Raw genomic sequence first — 24,512 nt, forward strand, 5'->3', positions numbered from 1 at the left:
TATCTCTAATAATCAGAAATATCCTTAAAGTGAGGAGAGGCATGTCTCTCTGCACCCCTTTCTTCTTCTAGTTGGTTGGAATGCTGATGTAATGGCTGGAGCTCGAGCAGCCATTTTGAGGCATGAGCTGGAAAGCATGATTTGAAAAGTATAGAGCAATGAGTTCAAAGAGCCTGGATCTCAGATGATTTTGGAGTTGCCGCACCATCCATGGGTTGCTCACCTCCAGGCTTAGTTTATATGAGAGAACAAAAAAACTTGTAGCTTCTTTAAGGTACATGGTTGAATATTCTATTACCCATAGCTAACTTCACCCTGACGTGGTAGATGGCGTGGTGGGTACAAAGGTTTGCCAGAGCATGCGAGCAGGGGCACTGAGGATGGGGCAGTAAGACGGGTGGTGATGTTGGGCAGTGGCCCCCAAGCTCTTTTAACTGTACACTCCATCACTAAAATGTTTTGAGCACACCCCGTAAATATGTATGTTTATTTATAAATTTTATTCATGTACTATTATAGATCTATATGGCAAACATCATCAAAGCTTAATTTTGCTTTTTTTTTTTTAAGATGAAAATAATTAGGAAGAGGAATTCTAAGTAGATAGTCTGTCTCCACTTTGGGGCCAACTGATGCAGGTTTTAAAATGGAGGGGTGAGAAGTGTACAGGTAGGGAGGGGTCAGATCACGAGCAGCTAAGCCCCAGAACTTGGACTCATGTCCTAAAGTGATGAGGACCACAGGAGAGCACGCAGCGAGGCAGTCCCTTGATGACACCTGCATTTCAGAAAGAGTTCCCTGGCAGGGGCAGAACAGGGCTGCGGCCAACTGGGTGCTTGGGGACCAGTTAAGCAGTTGGTACAGTTGGTGCGGATGTCCAAGAAAGAGACAGTGGGGTCTGAACCAGGCCCGGGCAGCGGGATGGAGAGCAGGGGACAGACACGGACAGGCAGGCCACGTGTACAGCTAGGAGGAGGAGCGGAAAAGACCTCATCAGCCTTGGGGAGACTGACGTGCATGGGAGCGGGCCGGAGGAGAACAGGCGAGTGCGGGGTCGGCCACAGCACCACGTGCTGCCGAGACAGCCAATCACAGAACGCGGCAGGGCTCACCTTTCCCAGAGCAGCATCTGCGGAGGTGGACTCGGGTCAGGAATCCAGGAGTTGGGGGGGGGCTGGAGACCCAAGGTAGATATTTTCAAATGAGAAAGCGAGGGAAGCAGCTAGAAGGCCTAGCTGAGGTTGAGAAGTGTCTTTGCATTGTAAAGAAGGGAGATTTGCATGCTCATTTCACTGGGAAAGACTCCCAGCCACCACTAAACCCTCCTGCCTAGTGACTGGGGATGGGTGGACGGGCTGAAGGCCGGGGGGGAAGAGCCCGTTTCTCCCAAGTGGTTCCAGATGGGGCCTGGCAGGCAGCCGTCCTAACGTATTCCCCTCCCCTGGCCCTTCTTTCACCCCGTTTTCCTCAGCCCTTCCCTGTGATTACGAGCATCTCATCAGGGGAGGGGCGGAGGGGGTGGCGGTAGGAGGGAGGGAACGGCCACAGCAGCCCCTGGAGAGGGGAAAGCAAACCCAAGCTGCCTGACTGGCCTTATCTCCCCCAACACATCTCCCCCACCAAGGGACTGGAGGAACCAGGGCTTCAGATCATCCTCCAGGACCATTTTCCCCGAGCTCTGAGGAAAGTCATGAGCCCCATTTCAGCCAAGGACGTCTCTTCTTTGGCCTTGTAACTGGCCTGCCGCCCCGCCCCACCCCGCCCCTCCCCAGGCCCGCCCCTGAATCTGGAACCTCAGCCCCTTGTTGCTTCCCCAGGTGCTCTGGGCTCAGCAGGATCCCACCCTACCTGGAGGCGGCCATCCCACCTTGCGTGCCAGACCCCGCTGCCCACTGACCGCAGCAGTTTGTTTGGTCCTTATTAGTACCTTTTTGTGCTGCGAACAGGCTGATTGACTTTGGACACTTCCTGGCTCTGTCCCTTCACTGTCTCCTGGGCTCGGGCAAGCAGCTCCCCTCCCCTGGGTGTCTGCTTTCCCATCCGTGGGGCGGGGCAGCCGTTCTCAGGAGCATCAGAATCTGGAGGGCTGGTTGGCACAGGCAGCTCAGCCCAGCGTGTCCGATTCATTAGGACTGGGGTGGGACCCTGGAGAACAGACTCCCAGGCAGGACGACCAGCTATCTGATTTGCCCAGGACTGAGGGATTTCTCGGAATGCTGGACTTTCAGGGCTGAACCTGGACCACCCTGGGTGAAGTAGGGGGTTGGTCACCCGACTCCCAGATGCTGCCACTGGTCTGGGGACCACACTCCGAGTCAGCGTTCTCCGAAGCCCCTTTCAGTTCTCCAAGTTCATGGCCTGCACAGTGTAATTACCCTTTGCATCTGAACAGATGTAACTGAGCGGGTGGGGCGGAGCCCCAGGGTGGGTGCATCCTCTCACACAAAGTCCACATTTAGGATGCAGATTTCCCGGACAGCCTCAGGGCACCGGGTCTCCAGGCCAAGGCTCTGACTGCAGAACAAAGCTGGGATTCAGGGAGAGCCAGCAGGCCTGGGGGCCTGTGCTGTAGGACATCTCAGAAAGGCTGCCTCAAATGCCTTGATGGTGAAGCGATAGATCTGGGGACCGCGTCAGGCCGGATATATAAAATTATGGGCCCTGAGACCTGGGGGTCACCGTCTCTTCTACGGCTTGTCGCCACCCCACTCCCCCCCAGAGAGAATGAGTCTCAAAGTGCAGAGAAGATGAGGGACACGTAGGCAGAACCCCGTTGGCTGGCCGGATGTGCCGAAGTCCCGGTGGGCAGGGCAGGGCTCAGCCAGAGGGAGAGACCAGAGCAGAGTGGACCACGCTGGGCGCTGGGTGAGGGCAGCAGAGGGCAGGCGGGTGCCTGGGACCTGAGCGTATAGATACGAGGCTCTGCCGGACCCTGGGCCAGCTGCATCCTTCGCTCATTCAACAGACACGCGTCGAGTCCCCACGGTGTGCCAGGAGCTGTACTTAGAACCCCTGGAGTGTGCCCTTAAGGAGCTGACAGCAGCCATGGGGGTGGTGGGCAGGCACACAGATAACCTCCGGACCCTGCCAGTGGCCCAGAGGAAGTGGCACATGGATCCTGCCAGATTGCGACGGGGGCGGAGTGGGGGGCATTAAACCTGGTCCCTGAGGACAGGCAGGGTTTGTGCGTGGGGAGGCTGCTCAGCCAGAGGGGAGAGCACGAGCAGAGGCTGGACACTGCGGCTGCAGAAAAGTCTAGAAAGTCAGGGGTCAGGGGTCAATCCTGCTGGCCGCACTCGGTGTGACTTTTCCCTCCCCACACGCTCTCTACTCCTGGGCTCTCACCAACCTCTTATTCTCTGCCTGCTCCCGTTAGCACAAGCTCAGGTTGCAGGGGCCCTGCCTCTTCACTCCCTAAGGGAGGACTGCCCCATACTCGGGGGGTGGAGCGGGGAGCTTGGTGTTCCTAAAATAAAAACAAAGCCAGTATATTTGCTGTGGAAAAACCAGCTCCACCCTCCCCCTCAGTTAAATAAGTGCCACTTTCCTCCTCTGGGTTCTTGGTCAACAAGAGGCCAGGCCTGTGTGACTGTCGAAGAGGTGGAAAGGAAAAAACAGCCTAAGTGGTTTAACGTGTGACTGAATTTAGGCTTCAAATGAACCCGGGTTGCAATCCCCGCATGTGTGGCCCTTCTTTGCCCTCTTGCCCCTCTGTTTAATTTCCACGTGCCTGAGACCCTATTCCTGGTGGGTGGAGAGTCCCTCTGCAGGGGTCAGAGAAGTGAGGCTTCCTCGGGCCTCTGAATGGGACAGCTGAAGGGGAAGCATGCCTGGCTCGGCCCCTTTGAGAACCGAGGAAGCCGGGCTCTGGGGGCGGGGTCGGGGTGACACACTGGGGCCAAAGTCACACTGCAGATTAGTGGCAGGACAGGGAGCTGGCCTCCTGTCTCCATGGCCACCGACAGGATTTTGATTGGCTGATGTCATCATCATCATATCAACATTTGCTAAACGCTAACTAGGTGGTAGGCACTGAACTAAGTGCTGTATGTGCATTAATTGATTTAATACTGAAAACGACCCCACGGGAAGATTATTACCCCTTTTACAGGAGAGGAAACCGAGGCACAGAACTAGAAAGTGGAGAGAGATGTGAGAGTGGGAGCATATGTTCACTTGTCTCTGGGCAGTTCTAGTTTTGGCCTCTTGTAACTGCTTCCAGCTCGGTGGCCTCTGGTTGAAGCTGAATGAGGGGGTCTTCCCTGGGCAGAGACCCCAGCCAGGGGCTGCAGGAGGCGGCGGGGCCAGTGTTCTCTGACCCTGGCAGGATCCTGGGTCAGAAGTGCCATGGCGGCCGTCACTACCAAGATACCAAATGCTTGGGGACCCTCTGGGGGGACCATGCCTTTCTCCCTGGTCCTCCATCTCCTTGACCTCGAGGCCAAGGTCAGCTGCTAGCGTTACAGTGAGACAGGGGCTGGTCCGGGGGCTCTGGGTGACCACTGGCTTGCTCTTTTACATCATCGTATTTACTGTGTGCAGGTAAGGGATGCAGGTAACTCTTTTGGACCAAGCTTAGGTTCAACTGCTAACTATAGTGTCATGTGGATGGTGCTGGAGGTGAAACTTGAATTAAAACCCCAGCACCAAGAACTCTTAGTCTTTATCCCCAGAGACACATGTTTTCCTAAGTACGGGACCATTTTTTGCTTCATTTGCAGGTGCCAACGTGCATTCAGTGAATTAGTCAGGGCTGTGCTCAGAACCTGAGGCAGGTGGTTTCGCTGCCTTCTGACTCTCTACATTTATACATACACAGAGTCTTTGGAGGTTCTGCCTGTAGGCGAGTATCACCCTCTGCTGTTTTTCCTGGGTCCTTTTTAAAAAAATCTCAGTCTGACCCATGAAATGAGGGCTTCCCCAGTGCTTATGGCAAGAATGAGCGAACAAACAAAAACAGTTCTAGTCAGTGGGTCAGAAGATCCTGGTGTGAATACCAGCTGTCACCTACAGCAGCGTGACCCTGGGCAAGTCACAGGACCTCTGGGCCTCAGCTTCCTCCTTTGTGAAATGGAGCTGATGCGGGTCCAACTTTGCCTCCCTTGCAGGTTGGTTGTGAGGATCAATGGGCTGAAGAATTTGCAAGAACTGTGTGTATTGGTTTTTACAGCCTCAGTGCCATGCCAGGGTAAAGGCTTTATTACAACCAACCCCCAAGAGGTCCTTGAATGAAGAACAAGGTGTGGGTAACTCTATAGAATACATCAGCCAGAGGCCATGTATCCAATCGTTGGGGATACAGTCTCAAGGCCTCTGTATCTAAGCCCACTTGCCTACTAGTGGTCTCCACTTAGATGGCCATGACAGGAGACCTTGTCCCCAGGTGACCAGGAAGAATTCAACTGCAGAAGATCAAGACCTTACTTTAACAAAGTAGATTGGTTCAGACAGGACAGTCATTTTAAAAGAAGGGTGGATACAAATATTAATAATATTTAACTAAGGCTAATCTTGAGATAAGCCTCAAAATCATGAGAACCTATCAACTAACCAGTCGTGGAAGAAGGCAAGGTAAGAATGATAAAGAATTATGCTCTCTATAGAATTACAGGGAAATCAATTAGAGGTTATACATCAGAAGGCAACTGAGAGCTGAAGGGGACCTCTACCGAGGCTTATCCTAGAAATAGTGCAGTTGACACCATGTAGGTGTCTATTTACCATGTTTAAGTATAAAACTGTAAAATATATATTTGGACATTATTTTTCCTAGTCTTCTCTTTCTTTTTATCATTCATCAATACCTCCCTTTCTAAGTTCTGTTTCACCCAAATGTGTCTCTAAAATGCACTTTTTGTATAACCTTCTGCTAGATGGGTTGGTCTAAGTTTCATTTGAAAGTCTTCTAAACTCTCCTACATTGGTCATCTGAAATTTTCCAGTTTGTACTGGCATTTCACTTGAAAGTGTGGCAAAAGTCATTTTTTTCTATACCTTTTTCTTAAAAGGTAGATATAGTTGAATGTTATCACTCATTTGTTGTATTTTAGTGTGAATTTTTAAATCGGATGATTTCCTATTTTTCTAAATTTTTAATATTGAAGTTTAATAAATATATAGTAAAGCGCAGAGACCTTAAGTGTATAGCTTGACGATCTTTTTCAAAGTGAATACATGCATTTTAAGGCTATGTATTCCCCCTGAGTACTGCTTTGGCTGCTTTCTGCACATTTTAATTTGTCATATTTTCACTATTCATTTCAAAGTATTTTCTAATCCTCACTGCAGTTTCTTTTTTGATCCAAGATTATATGTATGTTGCTTGATTTTTCAAACATTTGGAGGATGTTTTAGTTGTGTTTTTCTTGTTGCTTTCTGGCTTATTCTACTGTGGCTGGAGAATATGCTCTGTATAATTTCAGTCCTTTGAAACTTGTTGAGACTTGCTTTATGGCCCAGAAAATCGTTTCTTTCAGTGAATGTTCCATGTGCATTGAAAAGAGTGTATACTCTCCAGTTTTGTTAATTATGTCATTAAAACATATATTCCTACTGAAAAAAAAAGAAGGGGAAAAAAGGCAAGGGTTTTGGTGAACATTAAGCACCTCATCTCAGTTCTCAACACGGCAAGATGCTGTGAAAGAAGCATCTTCTGTGGGGGGGGGGAGGAGGGGCTCCAGGGGGGGGCTGCTGCCTGGGGGGCCTGTGGGTGGGGCTCGATGGGACAGCATGGCTAGGCCTCTGCCATCAAAGCAGGGCTAATGAGGTCATTAAGCCCAGAGAGTGAAGGATGTCGCCCTACCCATTCCCTCCCTTCTCATAACCCCTCAGCCCCTATGCAGGATTTAAGGAGGACCGGGCTTGGCATCCAGAGACCTGGGTTCTTGTCCCATTTCTGTTTTCTAAGTTGCTCTGTGACTTTGGGCCTCAGTTTTTCTCATCTATAAAACTGCAATGACTCTATCTCCCTTACTGAGATGGGTAAAGTTGCAACTCCATCGCAGGACTTACTGCTGGCACATAATTTCTGCATCACCTGAGGCTCTATGTGTATGATCGTGTGCCTACAAATAACAAGGGCCAATACTTATTGATCATGTACCACGTGTCAGGTATGGTCCTAAGCCCTTTGGAAGGGTCCTCTCTTTTAATTCTCCTAGTAACCCCATGAGCAGACATGAGCATCACCCCACGTGACAGATGAGGAAAGGGAGACAAAGGTTATAGAGCCTGCCCAGGCCAGGCTGTCAGTAAGGAGGGGGTGGGATTCAGAGTCATGCAGACTGGCTTCAAAGTGGACTCTTCTCGGGGGGGACCACATGCTCCACTTTGCCCACCCAATGCCAGTTTCTCTGGACAGTCCCGGTTCACACCTATTGTCTTGGCATGATTATTTGCAGTGCCCTTTTCACTTAAAAAAATATCCCGGTTTGGATGTTCATTCAGTCCTGGCTCTTCACCACTACCTTAAATCGGGTGTCAACAATATTCAATTATTTCTCGAGCACCTGACTGTTTCTGCCCCCATCCCCTCCACGCACTATAGGTTTCTCCAACCCACACGCTCTGACACCCAGGGTCACCAGCCCTACTGAGAAGCGTAAGGTGCTTCCCTTAACCACAGCATTTGCTAAGATCTGAGCTCAGCCCGTATCCTGAGCGTGCCCCTCGGCACCTGACCCGAGGGTGTCACGGGAGAGGGAAGGAATGAATGAATGGATGAACATATGCACCAAAGAGCCACGTGAAAGCCCCTGCACGCTCTAAGAGTTATAGAAATATTTCTCACAAGTTCCCCAGGACACCTGGGTCAAAGGTGATGAAAAGGAGAGAGGCAAAACTTACACCATCCTTTCTACGGCCCGACGCATGCGAGTGTGGAGGACGTTTCGCATGGATAGCTCAGCACAGGCTCAGCACCTCCCAACAGGCCTCCTGGGACGTCCTGCCCAAGCCACCCACGGACCTTCTCTGTCCTCTCCACGCCACCCTCTTCTTCCCCTCATCTTTCAAGGCCAGCCCCAAGTGAGAAACACAGACCTATGCCCACGGTACCTCAAAGTAGAAAAACCCTTCTGAAAATAATACAAATGAGGCACAAATGGGACCAGGACGGTTCCACTGGGGGGAAACACCTGGACGTACAGGTGCTCCCTAGAGAAGTCCGACCTCAGAAGAAACCACAGGCTTTGAAAAATGAACGAGCATCAGCCCCTTCTCCGACCCCCATGTGCCCTCTTTTCCCTGTGCTGGCTCCAGCCCTTAGGGATGGCTCTCCAGCTGAGGCTGGGAAGGCCCACAGCCCCCTAGGGGCCGCCCCAGTGGGATCTCAGGGCCGAAAACCACACTGGCTTCCTCCCCCTCCTCCTGCAGAGCGCTCAGCATCGCGGTGGCGTGTGCACGCGCTGGGTCTGAAAGCAGCTCATTAAATAAACAAACGCCAGATCCGAGGGAGGCAGGTCACTCTGCTCTGCACCAGAAACGTATGCTTTCCTACTCATGGAGACAAGATGTTTGAGAGCAGAGAGAAGCCGTCTCCAGCCCCAGCGCCTCGCCCAGTTTCTGGCCGGCAGTCCAAACACCCCAGCCCCCTGTCACTTCGGCCAGTGAATAGCGGTGGGCCCCTCACTGGGGCCAGGTCTTTAACTGTCTCAACGGCTCAGCGAAGCCGGCACTATCATAAACAAGGAGGCTGAGGCTCCCCTGGCACAACGAAAAATCAGGTCCTGGCGTCAGGGACGTCAAGGTCAAGGCCCCTCAGGTCTGAGCTTTCCGTAGGCTCTGAGGGGAGGAGAGAAGTCACCTCCATCCAGAGTTGACTTCCCTGTCCAAGTTTGGTCCTCGGAGCATGGACACACCTCCCGAGAAGCCTTGCATAGCAAGGATGGAGGTTCAGAGGTGGCCCATTCAGGGCGAGCTCAGGATCTGTAAGGCCAGGAGAAGTGGCAGCAGGAAGTCCCCAGAGCCCAGGCTGTTGGGACTCAGCAGAGGGTGGGGTGTGGGGGTTAGACATAGACAGGGCCTCACCCAGCTTCCAGGGGAGACGCACACATCAGAGTCCCCATGAACAGCTGCCCTGGGACTGAGCAGGTGTGCACGGTCTGTGCAGGTGTGCACGGCTGCTCACTAAACAAGCTGCTTACCTGCTTTCTCTCTCTCCCTTCCAGTAAACCAGGATCCTTACCACCCAGCCTTCCCTGCCAAGCCTGGGTGCCCTCCTTCTCAAGGGACCAGCTGGGTGAAATCCTGACTTTTACTGGAAGTTGCCAAGCAGGGACCGAGCAGCACAATATACAGTGGGTGGGCGGGGGAGGGGGGGGTGGGTATCTCAGGGTTGGGCTGCCCAAGCCCCGTGAGGGTGGGCAGTGAGGGTGGGAAGACATATGGGGGCTGGTACACCTGACAACTCCCCACCCCATGGATCCTTTTAAACATACAAACTAAACTGTGACCTGTAGGTAGATAACCTCCCCTTTTTCTAGAGGAGGAGAGGCGCATTGAAACTTACTTTAGTTTGATTCACCAGGTAGTCAAGACGGCTAGTGTTTGACCAAAAGCTGTCCTCCCCTCCTTCCATTATAATGGAGTCGGAGCTGGGTACATGGCCATCTAACCAGGGGCTACATTTCCCAGCCGTCTAAGTGGCTGTATCTGGCTGTGTAGTAGTTTTTGACAAAGGAACGTGAGTAGAAATGCTACTTCCAAGCCTGAGCCTTAAAATATTGCCCCTGCCCATCTCCACAATCTTCCCCCCTCCCAAGAGCTGGGCCACAGATGTGCCTGAAACCCAGTTTCAACCAGGCAGACAAGGACAGCCCCTCAGAGCAATGGTTCTTTAACTGTAGAGTCTATTAGAATCCCCTGGAAGGATTTGACACACACAGGTTTCTGGGCCCACCCCCGGGGCCCCACCCTGGTCATTTGCTTTTCCAACAAGCTTCCAGGGGATGCTGATTCTGCTGGTCTGGGGGCCACACACTGCACTTGGGGACGGTCGAGAAAGAAGACGGCAGGATCCTAGATCCCTGCAGGACCGCGTGGAGCAGGACAGCCTGCCTACCCTGGACCGTTCCAAGACAGAAAAAGACATTTTGTTCTTTAAGCCACTGTCCTGTCAGGTGTCTGATACAGCCATTCAGCCTTGCCTCTAACTGAATTGTATCTCTAGGGGTCACAGTCTTCTCTGTATGACATCCCACTGAGAAAGAAGAAAAAAATTCCGCTCCAAGTACACCTCTAGAAGCAGCAAATTCTTCCTTGATCGGACACACACAGAGCCAGGATGCAATCTCAGGTGTACGATTCCCAACCTAGACCAAATCACCATGCATACTCTCTCCCAGGTCTCCCACGTTCCCCTGAATCAAATGACCGCCAGATCCCCTTCTCTTCACCACCAAGGTCTGAAGCCTCACGTCCTCATCCAGTCCTTCGGCAGCCACCACGGTCTGCACGGGTGGACCAGGCTAGGGGAGCAGCGGAGGCTGACGGTGAGACGTGAGACCCTAAACCCACCAAGGAAAATCACCGCCGCTCTGAACGGAGACCGCAGGGTTTTAATTCTGATACACTGGGTCTCAAAAGTACCTTTAAAGAGAACAATGCATTGCTGTCAGATGTACTTACTGCTCCCACTAAAACCAGCTTAATTATAGTGAAGAACACAGTCTATAATTTTTCCCACACTCAGAGATGGATCTATATTATAATTTCCCCGATCTTCTTGAATGAATGGATTACGCTTTCCACCGAGAAAGAGCTGCTCTTTTCATCACCCACCTGGAGACACATGCGTGAGGCCCTGTGCAGGGGCGGGGGGCTGCTTGGCCGTGACCCCCAGGGGAGGCTGGCGCTTAGCACGAGGGGGATTTGGTTGGGGAAAGCATGTTTCCTGGACCCCAGGCGAGGGACAGGCGCCGAGGGCTGTCCTCCCTTTCCGTGATTCGCAAAGAGAGTGATGCTAGGAATGTCCGCTAATGGACACGGTGTGGTGTTTACAGAGGCATCGGCAGACGGGGGAGGGCAGGGCCCAGGGGATCTGATTCAGGGTGTCCCTTGCTATGCACCAGCACTTTGGGCAGGTCACTGACCCTCTGTGTGCCTCAGTGTCTTTATCTGCACAATGAGGGCGCTGGTGTTCTACCAGGACATTCTTTTAAGTAAATTTTCTGGTAGAACCTCAACATATAAAACAGATAAACTGCAGCTTCTCTGCCAGAAGGGGTGTGTTAAGCCCCCTTCCCCCATTCAAGCTCACTTGATCATTGTCTCCCCTCCCCCTAAAGCCCGAACCACAAAGAAACCCGCTCTAGTGCTCTCTGAGAAGATGCAGGCGTGAGCTTCTTTATTCTTTAACTCCATAGCCATCCTGCACTGTCCATGGTCAGATGAGCCAGGGGAGAGCTGGGGGGCGGGGGTGGTGGTGGTTCTAAATCCCAGGAATCTATATCATAGACCCAGAAGATATTTTTAGAACTGAAAGTGACCTCCAAGATCATCTGAGAGGTCTTTCACTTGATAGATGGTTCGGCGTGTGATGGTCCCCGTTGGCCTCAACCCCACCCTACTTTTTCTCTTTCTCTTTTCATTGTGGCAAAATACACATAACATAAACTTGACCACTGTCACCATCCTAGGTCACTCGCACAGATATATAATAAGGCCAGTGGGTGAGTGGTTCTCGGCAGGACGGAGAGGTCGGTGCTCTTACCATCCCCAGCCCACAGACAAGGAAACTCACTCGAGGGCACGCGAGCCAGCCTGAGATACAAGTCCACCCCCTCACCCACTCCCCGTGTCGCTCCCCCGTCTCCCAGACAGCGTGGCAGGTCGTCCTGCCCAGGCTCCTGTGCCGGCCCCCCAGGAGCACGTCCTAGTTTGGGTTCACTAGGTGGGCTGCTCTCCAGTTTTGGCCGTGGCATCAGGCTTCGCTGACTCGTGCCCGGCTCCCAGCTGACGGTGAGAGCATCTCTGCCAGGAGGCTTCTGCTCTGTTCTGCTCTGCTCTGTGCCCGCGGCGGGGGCCTGGGGACCCCGGGTCAGGAGGACTGGCCCCTTCTCTCCCCCCAAGGTGGTTCCCAGTGCATCTGACTCACGCTGTCCAGGCCCTGGACGCAGCCAGGGAGCCTGAACCTGGGCTGGGTCTTTGGAAGCTGCACCGGGACCTTGGGGGCTGAGCCCATGTGACCAGGGCCGGGCAAAAAGGCTGCCAACCAGACACAGGCCCAGAGGAGGCAGTGGCCAGAGATGCCAGCCAGGCAGTTCTGCTCCAGCCCCTCTGGCGCAGGGTTAGGCTGGAAGCATCGGAAGCAGGTCTTCCCATCACTCCGCCATCCACCCATCGGTGGTCCAGCCGACACCCGGGTGCTAGTGCCTTGTAGAAATCATAGAAGGTCAGAAGGGCTGGGTGAACGTGACCCTGAGAGTGGAGGGAAACCCCCCACATCCACAGCCCCCCAGTGAGCCTGGCAGAAGCGGGGGACACTCTGGGCCCGTGGGCCTCCCAAGCTTGGATTCGGGGCTCACACTGGAGCTGGAGGAACTGGGGGCGATGTTGTTCTTAGAGACCAGGGTGCGCTTCCTCCGTCGTGGGTGCTGAGCAGGGAAGGGGGTAAGACACGCCCCTCATAGTCTAGAGCAGGGGTCCTCAACCCCCCCGGGGCCACGGCCTGTGAGGAACCGGGCCGCGCAGCGGGAGGTGAGCGGCGGGCGGGCGAGCGAGCGAAGTGTCACCTGCCGCTCCCCACCGCTCGCATCACCGCCTGAGCCATCCACCAGCCCCCCCGACCCCCACCCCGGCCGCGGAAAAACTGCCTTCCATGAAACCGGTCCCTGGGGCCAAAAAGGTTGGGGACCACCGGTCTAGATGGTGCAGGAAACAATCGGGGCCCATTAACAATGGTCCCAGTTCTGACTCAACAAGGATTCGCTGCCAGGCTTGACTCGGGGACCCAAGTCCCCGGACACGGACGCCCTGACGCCACTGCTCCCCCCGCCCCCAGCACGGTTCTCTGATGTTTGGTTTGGGCTGTCACAAACACGGAGGGAAAATTAACGTCACCCTTACCAGCTGTGTGACCCTTGGGTAGGTCACCCAAGTACCTGAGCCAGTCTCCCCCTCCGCCCTCCAGGGGTAAGAGGGTGCGGATCCCCGAGAGAGTGACCGTGAAGGCCAGGAAGTGTGGGTGAAGCGCAGCTTGCCCCTCCCCCCCATCACACTGGCGGCAGCAGTGCCTCCATCGAGGGGACGATCGATGGCAGCTGGAAGGCTTTGTGGCTCTAAGGGACTAGCCAGGTCGCAGGGGGGATGCTCTGGCGGGCAGGAGGGGCCCTGTAGAAGCCTACACCACGGTGCACGTGACTTGGGCTTGCGGACGTTCACAACCTGCTCCTGGGAGTCAGAAAGGCACAGACACTCCTTTCCAGGCATCGGGAAATTAAAAAAAAAAAAAAAAAAAAAGCCCAAATGACACAAAAACTCATCTCTGTTCCCAGAGATGAGGATTGGTACAATTTCTCATTTGCTTTCAAAACAGTGCCTGTCTTGTCTCTGGAGCAGGACACCGTGGCTGAGAAGTAAGCCTGAAAGACCATCCCTTCCAAGGAGCTGTAGCGTGGAGGCCCCTGAAACTGTATGGAAAAATGTTGCCATTTACGTGCCGGGGTGGCATAGGTTTTAGCACATCCCCAAGGGGGTTTATGACTTTGCTCCACAAAAAGGTTAAGGCTCCTTTCTCGGGTAGGTACAGATAAGACCCGGACTACAAACTCCTACGGGAAGGGCTGTGTCTTAGCCACAGGCTCAGAGACCCCGTGGGCCCCAGGGATGCAGCAGAGGCCAAGCTGGGGAGGAAGCCAGGCGTCCCGGGTACCCAGACCCCGCTGCAGCTTGCTTTCTGCCAGAGCACACGGACGGTGGATCTATGTGCCTGTGTGTGCAAGGCTGCGGGAAAGGACGCTCATGCACCCAATTCTAAACTCCAGTTTTCACTTTGGGTCTTGGATGTAAATCTGCTAGGTCTTAAGTCCAGGAGATGATGTAATTTATCAAAGAGAGTTTGGAAGCTGCTAAGCTCCCTGATAAATAAACCATGTTTCTTCAGCCCGGGTCTGTGAAAACATATTTTCTACGGACTTAGAAACCTCCCCCCATCTTGGAAAGTATTAGAATCTTCCCCCTGCAGGAGAGCCAAGCATAGAGAAACTTGTCTTTTTAGAGATACTTGACCTTTCTGGGCAAGGAAATAATGTACTCACATGGCAACTAACCAGCAACCCCCGCACTGTTACCCTAATTCTTTCCAAAAAAGAACTGTAGTTCCATGAGTTCCAGAGGGAGGATGTTATAGAAACGGACTTGGCATCAGAACACCCTAGCTATTGCCCACATTGGCTCCCTAATCGGGTACCAATTACATCATCACCAGGCGCATCACTACCCATTGTTCCCAAGGTTTGGAAAGCTGCCTGCATGTCCCAGGTCTAGAAGGTGGAGAAGAGACTTAGACATCAGTTCACCTTCATGTGTTGGCCAGGGAGGCCCAGAGGGTGGAGGCCATTTCTCCACTCTCACCAGGTAAGACTGGGAAGAGCTGGGGCTCAAACCCATATCTCTGGTCCTCAGTCCTAGTTTGGGGGTTGGGGGGAGCTGCAGACTCACAGCGCTGCCCCACGGTCATGACCTTTGAGCTCTTGCTGCCTCTGGTCATAACCAAGCCCACCAATACCAGGACATCAGGAGCTAAGGCGCGTATAGTGCTCTGGAGACGTGAAAACTCTAAAAGGATGCCTTGTTACTACTGATAGCGATGATAGTATGCAATATGTAAAATCTGTCTATCAATTTAGCTGCTAATTTTCCAAATGAGGAAGGAAGAATTTAAGAACCCAGCCAGCTCTGTGGGGAGCAACTGCATTTTTGACAACCCAGATGGAATCTTTATCTCTGGATGCTCATGTGCCTCCGGTCCTTGAATTCTTTCTAAGATGGCACATCAGCAATCCAGCCTTTGGGTGGGCTCACACCCTTCCAAGGGCACCCAGGACACTGGGCAAGGCTTGGGAGAACTGGGAATAACTGCTTTACATGTTCATAGGCTCACCAGCTTAGATTTATTGAAATGCCACATAATGCCTGATTGTGGGCAAGCTTCCCCTCCACTTCCACCGATCCTGAGGCCAGACATCCCCGGGTTTGTTAGCTGCGGGATTTGGGGAAAGTCTTTAACCTCTCTGTGCCTCAACGTTCACAACTATAAAATGGGGATAACAGCACTGTGATGATTGTAGGAGATAATGTATGTTAAAACCTCACACAGTGCCTGGCACATAGCAGGACATCAGTAGGTTCTAATCCCTATGACAGTTTTATAAATGCCCCATGTGCTACATTGTTGGAGGGCCAGCAGTTGTGGCGAAGTACCCTGGGGGGATCTGTCTTCCCTTGAGGGAGTGGTTGGGAGACCAGAATTCACCCTCAGTTATGAGGTGATGGTCAGCAATACAGCCTTCCGACTTCCCAGGCACGTATAATGTTTATTTAAATGATTTCAAGATAGCTCAGAAGTGTGCTTAAATCCCTGCATTTACCAAATGGCTACCTTCTATAAGTTAATGTACTAAAAGACAAACATATATGTAGTAATGAAAAATAGAGCCCAAAGCTAAAATTGCTATTCATGATGTTTGTTAAGGATAACATGATTGTTGGAGGTGGTAGTGTTATTCTAGTCCCAAGTTCTGCTTCCTGCAACCATTTCACCTCCCAGGGCCTTGGTTGTGTATAAAATAACAACTACAGTTATGTCCAGCCTTGAAAGAACCTTAGAGGCCTCGCTATCCCCTCCTGCTGGCTTCCTCCTGTCTTGCCTTCTCCACCTAACCATCTCTGACGTTCGCCTGCAAACAGGAAGGTTTAGGTTTGAAAGGCCAAGCCTAAGAGCAGTTGTCTCAAACTTGAGGTGCATCAGAATCCCCTGGAGGGCTGGTTAAAACACAGTTTGCTGCCCGCCACCCCCCCAAGAGTTCCTGAGTTGGCAGGTCAGGTGGGGTCCAGACTTTTGCATTTCTAACCAGCTGGGGGATGTTGACATTGCAGGTCACAGGCCTCGCTTTGAGAATTACTGCCTTAGGGCAGTGCTTTTCAACCTTAGCTGCACTAGGACACCCTCCCCACCTCTCCCGCCAAGGAACGTAAAAAATCCCCATTCCCAGGCTGCACCCCAAGTGAACTCGGTCGGGATCTCAGAGGGGAGCAGCCCAGAGACCCTGGTTCAGAGGCTAAGCTTCCCTCCAGCCGCGGTGCCCACAGCCAGAGCCCTGGGTGCACTGAGCTGTCCATGACCACAGCCTGGGGCTGATGGCTACGGCCCAGCAAACCGTTTTTGCACGGGACCAGCTCAAATGTTTCAGACTTTGCAGGCCTCTGGCCTCTGCTGTATGTTCTTCTTTGTTTTTTGTCTGTTTCGGCCCTTTACAAAGGTAAAAATCATCCTCAGCTTGCAGGTCATCCAAAAACAGTTTGCAGAGCCCTGGAGAACAGCCCGTTATGCAACTATTAAATCTAATGATGCAAACAGCGACTCACAAGCAGCATTAATCACACAGTAAATTAAAACCAAGGTGGAAGGCAGACCGATTCAAAGGAACTAAATGTATGATATAAACATGGTTTCTCCCACTAATCTTTTACTTGTTACCATCACTGTTTTTTTCTAACCCAGTTTTCCTTTCTACATTAAAAAGCCGGGGGGGGGGGGGTGGTGCGGTGGTAGAGGCAGGACAGGAATAAAGACGCAGACGTAGAGGATGGACTTGAGGACACGGGGAGGGGGAAGGGGAAGCTGGGACGAAGTGAGAGAGTGGCATGGACATATATACACTACCAAATGTAAAATAGATAGCTAGTGGGAAGCAGCCGCATAGCACGGGGAGATCAGCTCGGTGCTTTGTGACCACCTAGAGGGGTGGGATAGGGAGGGTGGGACGGAGACGCAAGAGGGAGGGGATATGGGGATATATGTATATGTATAGCTGATTCACTTTGTTATACAGCAGCAACTAACACACCATTGTAAAGCAATGATACTCCAAAAAAGATGTTAGAAAAAAGGGGAGGAGGGCGGGTGGGCTTCCTTCCACCCTCCTCCAGCTCACGGTACCAGTACCTGCTTCCTAGAACTTGCTTGGAACTTTCGGTTTCCAGCAACTTAAAAGCCCTCAGCGACGTGCTCAGAGCTGTCAGAAAGTGCTAACTGCCTTCTGCGTATTTCATTCTCTCCTGGGGCTCCTAGTCCTAACTTCCTGTCTCACCCTCTCTGCCCACAGACAGAGGAGTTTCTTTCTTCTGGAATAAAATTCCTGGCTTCCCTAAGCCTCTGTGTGTGCAAAACACACTCCAAACTGTGGAGTCACGTGGCACCTGCACGTGGCCCCTTCTCCCCCTCCCCCCCCTCTCCAACCCTGAGAGCACTGGGTCCCTGGTCACCAGGCCACTCCCTCCTCTGTCCCAACCTATCTGCTCAGTTTGGGCATAAAAAGAATCGTACCCGGAGCAGCTGGTGAGCTTCTCTAAACGGGCCTCAGAACTCCTAGAGGCTTTGTGCTTTCCAATCTGTTCCAGACCTCAGACGAAATGGACAACACCCACCTCTACTCCTTTCCTTTGTTCTTTTCTTCTGAGCCTTTAAAAACCCCTAGAACCTGTTAGTGAATGACCTAAGCTGACTTTTAAAAAATGTAAATGATTTAAAGCAGAAGGGTGGAGGCCTGGAAAGGAAACAGCAGCCTCCAGCATTTTCCAAAGATATAAATCACAAACAGGGATCCGAGAGCACTTAACCAGCCCACTTGTTTAAAGGATTAGTTCTGCCCTAACTGGGCCACCATCCAGAACTGTGACCCACAGGAGGGTCCTCGCTGGCTTCCTGGGCCAGAAACAAGTATAGCCTCACAGGGCCCCGTGCCTGCCTTAATGCTCGGCTGTTTCATCTCAGAATTCTTAATAATTTATCTTTGAACTTGTGTTTCGTAAGTGAAGTCTCACGGGACGGTGGGCATGAATGTGAGCTGGGGAGATACACACAGTATATGGACCCACTTCTTTGATGCTGCATTTGACCTGGTGTTCCTGATGCCCCAGGAGCACAGAATCCCAGGGCATCCTCGATGCACAGGGTTCAGAAAGCCTCAGAGAGAGTACAGGTAAGGAGTCACGTCCACGATAGGGCTGTCCGGGAGGCCAGGCCCCCTGCTGGAACCAGAGCTTGATTCAAAGCCGACAGAAAACTGTGCATTCTGAGAAACACCAACAACCAAGGGCCATCCTGTGATAGCCTGTCTTTCCCGATTTCTGCTACCTCCTGCATTACTCACCCACTTACACTGAAAATGGTGACACAGGAGGAAAGGAAGGACAGCCTTTTCCTTTTCCTTTCTGTCCCTCCTTTACCACTAGGCCAAAGGTGGTGTGTGTTGATGGAACGTGTGTGTATCAAGAAGTGAAACAAAAACACCTGAGTTAGTTTCATGCCCCATTTCTACTGTCCTGGTAGGAACGAAATACATGTGCACATACGAGCTGTGAAATAGGAATCGTGCCATTTTGGTGATTCAACATATGAGTTAAATGCTCATCTATTTACATCTAAAACAGGCGTTGCACAATATAAAGGCGCGTGTAAAATTCATGCAAATCATTCAAAATTTTAATTTTTCTTTACTTACAATGTCATTAAAAAGCAAGTAAAAAAAAACACGTCATGACAAGTCAATAAAGAGGCCATGGAAGAAAGGAAAAAGCTTTGTATTTTAGTACCTATAGGCACTTTTTCCTGCTTTTTGAGTTAAGGGCGCAGGGGTAGGGATTTCTCCTTGAGGCACAGTCTTAGGCATGGCTGAGGAGTGCTTCTGAAATATCCGCCCAGTGGACATTTACTGAACTCCTACTGTTCGCCCAGCTTTGTGCTGGTTGCCAGGAAAAGAAAGTCAATTTCCATCCTCCAGTAGCGGTGAGGAATATCATTCTGAAACCCGGGTACGGGACATTGTTTTCCAAATGTCAGAACCCTCGTACGTGTCTAGTAAAGGGGCTTCTGAGAGGGAAATCTCTTTACGATATTTCAAGGAACTTGGGTTTTTACCTGTCAAAAATGCTTCAGAGTTCAGCTACCACTCTACATGGGCAACCAGGATAGGTAATGCTTTTTTATTAAAATTTTGCAATCGGTTCCAGACCTCAGGCAAACTGACACAAGCTGATTCACTGAGAGTGAATCCCTATCAGTTTTGTGGCTTTGAATAATTTTTTCAGATGGAGAAACAAATTTTCATTTATGTTGAAATTTGGCTGATAAAAAACTTTCAAAACATGGGGTCCGTGTTTAAAAACAAGAGGAAGAATCCATAGGTCAGGACAAGGGTGAGAACCACTTTGGGCTACCTCTCCACCCCCACCCCCCCCCCCCCCCCGCCCGCTGCCAATACACATTACCATTGGAGAGGGTTTGAGTACCCTACTCGTGATCTCAGCAGATCAGGGACCCAGCGGAGCAACTTCCCGTAACATTTCCTGAACCTCTGTAACATCCTCAAGTCTTGAATTCTTGGTATTTGACAGCAAAGCTCCTTAAGCCTTTAAGAAGGGCCATGTGTGTAGCCCCCGAGGAGGGGGGCAGTGAGCATGGATGGGAGAAGTTCTGGAATACAGCCAGCTACTCTCGCAGGTAGGGAGGGGAATGGCCCAGTTGGAAGGGCACCCAGAGGAGGTAAGGGGCGGGGCTGGCCTGGCGGGGGAACCTCGGGGACCTGAAGCCAGGCTATGACCTAGAGACCATCTCCTCCGCTTACAGAGCAGGAAAGGTCACGGAAGGCGCTCAGGAGAAGGCAGAGTCCAGATTCCAGGCTGGACAGCTGACCGCCCCAGGCTCTCTGCCCCCCGGCACTTTCCCGATCCTTCTCTGAGCTCCAGCTGTGGCCTGGGTGAGACCCCTCCCCGCCCCCGCTGCAGTCTGCACTCAGCTGTTCTCGCCTCTCCTCTGGGGAGTAAGTTTCATCTCCTTCACAACTGGATGCTCGGAGGTCAGGGCTGGGTCTTTATTATTCTCAGGCCTGGAGGACCAAGGCTCTGGCAGGCACACAGGGAACGTGAGAATATTGACCCCTGCCCCCCCGAACCCCTCTTCCCCCTCTACCACCTCTATTGGCTCTGCCCTCTGCCTGTGCCCTCTTGGAAGGTTAAACCTTCTGGACCCAGGAACGCACAAGAGTCAGCCCAGCAGGGACGCGTACAAGAAGCAAGGTCAACGGTCAGAGGACTTAGCAGAGGGCTCTGTCTTGCACTCAGTCCCTTTTGTCCACTTCTCCCGTCCCTCTCCTCAACCAGCCACCTACAACAACCCCACACACAACCCAACCTCCTTCCCCGTCCTTGGGTGAACTACTGATGCCCAGCCCTTGGGGTTTAGCAAAGGTGGTGATGAACTGTATTCTGTGCCCCAAAGCTGGGCACAGCACCGGACAGGGGAGTCACCCCGCCATTCACAAATGAATTTACAAGAAGCGACAAAGGAGGGATGTTTTCCGTGGCTGCTTAAATACAGGGCGTGGCACGCCATCCACCTCGCTCTTCCACTACCAACTACTTGATAAAAACCAGGCTGAGCAAACTACTGGGGAGAGACACGTCCATCTGGGCAGTCTGCCTGGGGCACACCCAAAGGAGAATGATGGCAGACGGGAACCCCACACAGGCAGCTCTCCAGTATCAGCGTGTGTCCTATCCACTCTGTGATGTCCACTGTTTCCTCCTGGTCCAGAACCCCGCATACCCCTTGATGCAGAGTCCTCTTCACATTAATCTTGACCCAAAGCTCAGGAAATTAAACCAGTTGCAAAAGAGCAACCATATCATGATTTCCACGGCCAAGCAGTGATGCCTGATGGGATGACAGCTCTGCGTGTCTGAACCACAGCCTTTGGTCCTCCCCGAGGGCTGAGTGTGCGTTACTCCCCGTCCCAGTACCGTTATTTCAACTTGGAGCTGAAAAGGCCCCACTGTCTTCGGATGCAATGGTTTTCTAGTTTTATTTTAATGGGAGGGCCCTTTCTTCAAGGGAAGTCCTACCTGGAAGCCAGCCTGTAACTCAGATCAGTCCCGAGCTGGGGTGTGCAGAGCCCAGGGCCCTGCCTATGGGCCCGCTCCCCCCTCACAAGCTCCCAGGAGCACAATGTGAAAGACACGCATCCATCTCTCTTATTGAGTTACTCACTCACTCTCTGACACAGCTTCTCCGGAGCACCTACTAGGTTCCAGGTGCGGTGAGCCAGCAGGTAAGAGGATACAGGAGGCCCCTCCTCGGCAAAGCTCTCAGTGTGGCTGGATGCAGCTGAGGGAGGTTCAGATGGCGCGGCAAGTGCTAGGAAGGAAACAGATCAGCGCAATGTGACTGAGGCCGGGAGGTGGCCACTTTGGATAGAGGGTCACTTCCTCTCTGAGGACGTGAAAGGTGAGCTGAGACCAGAACTATAATCTGGAAAGATGCTGATTTTGACCAACAAGGAAACAGACACAGAGAGGTGAAGGGACTTTCCCCAGGTCACACAGCGGGTAGGAAGCCGAGCTGCACTGAACCTGGGTTTCCAGGGCTCTTTACTAAGCAGCTACTACAGGCCAAGAAGCCTTGGTGACAGGTGACATCCAGGGGTGACAAACCACAACCACATCCCGGTGTCTGGGGCTGTGAGGACTCTTGACACCCTCCCTGCCCTCCTCGGCAGGTACAGCGTCGGTCCTAGAGGATGCCCTCTGACCAGAAGATGGAACCCTGAGGCTGGTGACGAGGGATGGAGAGCTCCCTCCTCTGCCATCTCCCTGGCCAGAACTGTGGAAGGTGCCCTGACTGCTTCTGGTGGTGACAAGCAGAGAAAAGCCAGCCGGTGGGTGTGAAGGTCCCAGCCCACCCGGAGGAGGGTCTCTGCACAGCTGAGCTGCTCCAGGGCTATGATTTGAAGACCTGCCAAGCCGGCTGTCCTCTTGTGCTGTGGAAGCATCCACACCAAAGGGACAGCACCAGGCAGGCCTGCGAATACCTCACACTCCAAGGGATCGAGGCCCGGCGCCGGGCAGACACTCCCACCTCTGGAATATTCTAGGGAGCGGCGTGAAGACAGCTCCTGCTGCAGCCCACAAACCTGGCCCCCGAGGCATTCCCCAGAGCCCAATCGGCACGCCCGTGGGCCTGGCCTTCACCCTTTGTCCCTGGAGCCTCCCCGCTATCAAAGCACTTTGCTTAGCTAACCTGAGCCTCCAGACACCTCCCAAAGTGGGCAGGACAGCAGTCATTAGTCCCATTTTGCACACGAAGCAACTGAGTCCCAGGCGGACAGGCGCAGGCAACACGCTACTGCCGTGGTGACCCTCCACCAAGTTCTGGTTCAAACCCAGATCTCCAACTCCACCTCTAATCCAGCTGCCCACAGCTAACCACAGACCACCCGCTCCGGCCGAATACCACCCAGGTCTCTCCCCACACGTCCACCTACCCTAGGCCCTACAGTGCACTTGGGGTTTTTCCAGGAGCTCCCTTTTCTCTCCACGCCACCCTGCCCCACAGCGGGTACCCACGTGCTGAGACGGCCAGCACTCACCCCCGCACCCTCGGCAACTGAGACCCAGCTTGAGATGCCCTCCTGAGCCCCTTTCATATTTCCAGCCAAGTCATGTATGTGAACGTACAGCTGGTGAAAACAATACACCTAGAAGCTTCCATACCTCCTGTCCTTCCATACCAAGCCAGCCAGCCGCAGGCAAAGGCACAGGCAGGAAACACAGGTGACAGGGCCTGCAGAGCCGGGTTCCCCCAAATGTACAGATGCGCCCGTGAAACTTGTGGACCACCCTGCCAGGCAGACGGACCCACCGAGAATGATCCTGTGCCCGCACAGGAGACATGCCAGCTGCCAACACTGGGCAAGCCCTTGCCGGGGGTACGGAACCAAGGACTGTACTCATTCTAGTTAGGATGGCTCTGGGCCTGTCACCTCGGGGCCCGTGCATAAGAGCCACCAGAAGTCCGGGTGGACAAAGAGAATGACGTGTGGAGGAGGGACAGACGCGCACTGAGGTCCCGAGCTCCCTCCCGAGACACTAAGTGCAGACGGGCAGTCTCGGGAGGACGGGTGGGAACACGGCAGCCAGCGGTGCGTGCTCGCCCCATCCTGCCCCCATCCTCCCGGGAGTCGGCTGCCTGGGCCCGCCGGGCCGCGCTCGGCCACGCAGCTCCCAGCCACTCCCGCGGGAGTCCCGAGCGGCCGTCGGGCCCCCTCCCGCGCCCCCGCCCGCACTCACCGGTCGCGGGCTCCGCAGCGAGGGCCGCCGGCGCCAGGGCGGGGCTGCAGGGCCAGCGGGCGACGACCGCAGCCGCGCTCAGCTCCGCGCTCGCTCTGCACTTCCTGCGGCCGCGCCCCGCCTCCTGAGCGCCCACCCCCGGCCCCTCCAATGCCCGGGCTCCTTCTCCCGCCGCCCCGCCGGCCGCCCGTCTTTGTTTGGGGTTGGCCTTTCTCCCGTTCGGAGCGCACGAAGCGAATCCAGTCCGAGTCAGGGCAGCTGTGCGGTGGCCCGGGGTCCCTGCGAAGAGGGAGGATGGATGGGTGGATGGGTGGATGGGTGGATGGGTGGATGGGTGGATGGGTGGATGGGTGGATGGGTGGATGGGTGGATGGGTGGATGGATGGAAGTCGGGCGGCTTGCAGACACCCTACCCGGGCCTCCCGGAGGTCTCCCTGTCCCCCAAGTCGGCCCCTAGTGGGGCGTGAAACCCCGCAGGGTACTGGGGAAAGCTGGCCGTGGGAGTGTGCGGGGACTCTAAGGACCAGCCCGTGTGATCACAAAGAGCCTCCCCTTCCTCCCCGCTTCCCCCCAGACCCACGTACACAAGGAAGACCCCATCGCAGCCCTGCCCCTCTGAGAGTCCTGTGGGCCGTCCGTCAGCTTTCCATTTCCTGGGCTCTGGGAGTCAAGGTCTCCTCCCGGACTGGAGAAAAAAGCAAGAGTCGACACAGCCCATCTGTCCCGCCCTGGCCCAGAGCAGGGGCAAAGCTGCCTGAACTGGATCCAACCGGTGGGGCCTGGTGGTTACTGTTACTTCCCAAAGCAGCAAAGGCCTGAGCTTACCCGACCGTGGTCTTTTCAAATTTGAGCACAGAGAGCGCCGTTACCCATTTACCAGGCTGCTGGGCCAGGGAAGCCAATGGGGGCGGGGAGCTGACAGCCATCCTCCCCGCACCCCGGGCTGTGAAAGGGGGGTAGAGGGGAGGTGGGGTGGGGGCCTCTGAGGGAGGTGACGGCAATAGTCCCTGGGGAGGAAGCACTGAAATGGGGGGTGACTGGGGAAGATGCAGCAGGGGCGGGTCTACAGAGCTGCCTGGGGTGAGGGTCTCAGGAAGGAGGCCTTGGGGGTGAGGGAGCCAACAGGAGCGCCGAGAAGCTGAGATGAAGAACGAGCGTAGACCAGGCAG

At 53.5% G+C, this 24,512-nt stretch overlaps 1 protein-coding gene across 4 annotated transcripts in view; it reads right to left on the reverse strand.

Moving 5' to 3' along the window:
* Positions 1 to 24,097, reverse strand: part of TSPAN11 (tetraspanin 11) — a 64,191-nt gene extending 40,094 nt beyond the window's left edge. The window contains exons 1-3 of one of the 4 annotated variants that reach the window (XM_059935126.1): positions 23,928 to 24,097; positions 23,344 to 23,622; positions 21,266 to 21,412 (exon numbers count right to left, since the gene is read on the reverse strand). The gene's annotated coding sequence lies outside the window, so the exon portion shown is untranslated. The remainder of the gene's footprint in view (positions 1 to 21,265; positions 21,413 to 23,343; positions 23,623 to 23,927) is intronic. The other 3 variants (XM_059935125.1, XM_059935123.1, XM_059935127.1) reach the window with 3 other exon arrangements.
* Between the last annotated feature and the right edge of the window lie 415 nt (positions 24,098 to 24,512).

This window comes from Balaenoptera ricei, chromosome 10, assembly GCF_028023285.1.
Source record: "Balaenoptera ricei isolate mBalRic1 chromosome 10, mBalRic1.hap2, whole genome shotgun sequence".
NCBI classification, from domain to species: domain Eukaryota; kingdom Metazoa; phylum Chordata; class Mammalia; order Artiodactyla; family Balaenopteridae; genus Balaenoptera; species Balaenoptera ricei.